The sequence below is a fragment of the Eptesicus fuscus genome, chromosome 5 (assembly GCF_027574615.1).
Source record: "Eptesicus fuscus isolate TK198812 chromosome 5, DD_ASM_mEF_20220401, whole genome shotgun sequence".
NCBI lineage: Eukaryota > Metazoa > Chordata > Mammalia > Chiroptera > Vespertilionidae > Eptesicus > Eptesicus fuscus.
Window position 1 is genome coordinate 80070281 of NC_072477.1, and position 3603 is coordinate 80073883.

General features: G+C 34.6%; 1 non-coding gene across 1 annotated transcript; it reads right to left on the bottom strand.

The window, feature by feature from the left end:
• Window positions 1–945: 945 nt before the first annotated feature.
• Window positions 946–1150, bottom strand: LOC114229843 (small nucleolar RNA SNORA73 family). The gene has a single exon (XR_003615748.2). It is a non-coding gene; the product is annotated as a small nucleolar RNA SNORA73 family (small nucleolar RNA).
• Between the last annotated feature and the right edge of the window lie 2453 nt (window positions 1151–3603).

The window sequence follows — 3603 nt, forward strand, 5'->3', positions numbered from 1 at the left end:
CTCATAACTGTACACTTGATCCCTTTCACGAGCTATTTCTAAATATCCCAGGCTATATTCCACCAGGCAAATTGACCACTTAAAACATTAAATATTTCTTGACCTTCATGTACTACAAAAGAGCCAAAAGAGTGTCTGAATTTGCAATCATACACATAAAATATGACAAATCAGATATAATGTTCCTCTTTTTGTTTTTGGGGCAAATGTTTAAAATTCTAAAAGAAAGGTGTTTGGGGAATGCCATTGCCAGAGAAGCTGCAGAGGATGCATTTATCTGACCTATCGTCAGAGAAGGGCTCCACAGGGAGGCTGGCGTGCAGTCAAGTTTTTGATAAGGGAATGCATGTGGCTTTGTAGACAAGGATTAGAAGGCTATTTTGAGCAAAAGGTAGAGCCATTCTTTGACAAGAATAAAAGAAAAGAAATAAAAAGGTGGCTAGGGTGAATGGTTTCTCTTTACCCCTTGGATCTCTCATTGTCCATCTGACAAATCATATCTATCCCATTTTCCCAAGCTCTCTTCAAGGTTTAGGAAAACAACTGAAATCCACTCACATTATTGTATCTGTCACAAAATGAGCCTCCCCCAACCATAGGTGTCTTGCAGTTTATGATAAATGTAACTTAAATTGTGAACTAACTGGTTGGAGAGTGTGTATTACATTTGCTAACATACTACGTGTTAAGCCATGGTCACACATAGGCTCTGGGAGAGGCAGGGCTTGTATACCACACCCTGAAGGTTTAGTTCTGTTTCTGACATTTTCTGATGATGTGAGTTTTGGCAAGATGCGTATCCTTTTTATATCTCAGTTTTCTCCTTTGTAAAATAAAGGTAATCAAGAGTGCTGTGAGCATTAAATGAGATCATGCTTGAGCAGCCTTTAGCACAGTGGTTAGCACATAGCTATGAATAGGTGGTGTCTTTTTTCATTTTCCCCTAGATGTTTCCTGCATGGTTTGTCTCCTCGGCCATTGTCCACAGAACTCTGAGAAGCTGTAGGAAAATGCGGGTGCAGACTCAAGGTCCAGCTTTCACGCCAACATTGTGGAAAGGGACGGTACATCACAGGGAGAGCCCTGTGCTCCCCTAGGCCACCTGGTCGGAACCTCCAGGGAGAGTGACCTCCTGGGGCATCCATGTTGGAGGTGAGGTCCTTCATTATGGTTATTTTTTAAATTAACATGACAAGTATCTTCTCAAAAGGAAATTGATCATGAAATATGAGTGTAGGAAGCATAATAGCGGGTTTATATTTTGAACACCAATTATTCATGACATTGGAAAAAACTATGGAATTTCTCATTTCTAATAAATGTTTTTAATCATCACCTGATGATATGTTTTTTATTGATTTTAGAGAGAGAGAGGAAGAGAGAGAGAGAGAGAGAGAGGAGAGAGAGAGAGAGAGAGGTGAGAAAGGAACATAAATTGATTGCTTCCCAACCCAGGATCAAACCCACAATCTAGGTATGTGTCCTAACTAGGAATCAAACCTGCAACCTTTTAGTGTATGGGATGATGCTCCAACTGAGTGAGCTACCCAGCCAGGCCAAACTTTATGTTTCTGACTGGAGAAGGGAGGCCAGAATACACAGTGTGTATTTGAAAATAGGTATGAAGATGGTCTAATATTATGAAATATTGACATTTCTAGTGGGTTACTTAATAACTTATTATAAGGTGGAATTAGGACTCAGTATTTAATAAGTACCCTTTAACTAATAGTACTTCTGTTTCAAGAAAGAGAGTTTTTAAATGTTGATTTAATACATCGAATTCTATCACCCTTTATATTTGGTGATCATTGTGAAGGATGTTGTTTCCAAGATGCTTTGGAATTAGCCCTTGAGCAGGAAAAAAATTTATTACTGCTCAGTGAAGTTTGATAGAGGAAGAATATTTGGACCGTTTGTACTTCATTAATATAAGTTTGGTTTGTTAAATCCCCAAGTATTGCTATACAAGTCTTCAGATTAAAAATTAATTACAAGAATTATCAACAAATATAAAGAGTCAAGAAAATCATAAAAGCCCATCTGTCTGTCTGGCATAGCATGATGGCAGTGACTGAAAACCATATTTTACAGTGAGTTCTCAAAGTAATCTGTCATGTATACTAATTCTTACTTCTTTTATGCAAGATATCTAAATTCCTTCTTAAAGCAAATGAACCTTTCATCTATTCATACAATGCAGTTTTATCTCTTAAGCAAAAATTGGTCATGGGTAAAACAAATCCATTGGCCTAGAAGATTTGAGATGGTTGATATTGCTCAATCCTTATTTGGAGATATTTTGGGCACAGGGACAAGTGAAAGGCTTCTCAATAATTATTTCTATTATATTAAACTGTTAGGACATTTTGACTGTAGGGAAGGTACTATGCATATGCACAGTATGCATAGAAGAAGGACACTGTTATATTAGATTATTTACATCAGATTAATTATAATTATATTTAAAATGGTCATTTGTTGACAGTCATTGTTTTCAAATATGTTTTTATCCTGGCTCTCATTCTGACAAATTTATCATGCATATAAAAATCATGAATATTTAATTTGCCTTTAAATAAAACTAAACAACAAATACTATAAAGATACAACTAAAATAGTAACTCTTTTATAGTCAGATAAAAAAGTTGAAATTTTCAAATCAGTCCTTAAATGGATTTTGAATCCTAGTTAATTCTGCTCCCCCCAAAAGTAATATTCTGAATAATAAACAGATATAATTAATGAAAAGAGAAACTAATATATGTCAGGAACAATGTACTGTTGGTTTATATATATTCTCAATGTCTCTACTGGAATACAAATAAACCTTCAAAATCAGATTATTACATTCAAAATTCTGTACGCACGATTATAGAAAAATTATCTGTATTGTTAATATCTGTATTTCTAATAGTTTTTTAAAATATGTTGGTTTAATTTTTAAAGAAATTTAAGTGATCAATATAATGCCCAATTGGATCAGTATGGTATAATTTTGTTGTGCATTACATGTAAAGTTTTTTACTCTTAATTAATTTACAAGGACTATTACCTATATTGATGTTTGAAAATTGAATAATAGAGTCTTAAGTAACTAGCAGAAAATCAAAAGAATGGTCAGAATGTGAATTCTTTATCCTACTATAATGTAACCAGAGCTTAGTATAAGATATAACAAATATGTATTTTTAATAAATTGCTGTGTTTGCTAAATATAAGGGAAATTTCTAAAAAGAGAAAAAGTACCCATTTGAAACTAGAGTAGAAAGCAGTAAGTACAGAGGTAAATGGAGCAGGACATTTTAAGGGAGATTTATGTTGAGGTAGATGCCTTCATCAGCACTGCTAGCCAGGGGTTATGCCTCTGGGCCTTGGCAAGATTGGGGGCAAAACTTGAAACTCTTGCATTAATCATAAAATCATACAATTAAAGGGAGCTCAGTGGTCCTAGGTCAGGACAAATCTGGAACTTGCAGAATATAAGATTTCTGTAGAGTAAAAAGTCTCCCATTTATGTTCTCAGTATTCTTTCAGATGTGGTTCAATAAGATATAAATCAGCAATGAAAATTCAAGAAGAAAACATAGAAATAAGCATCCA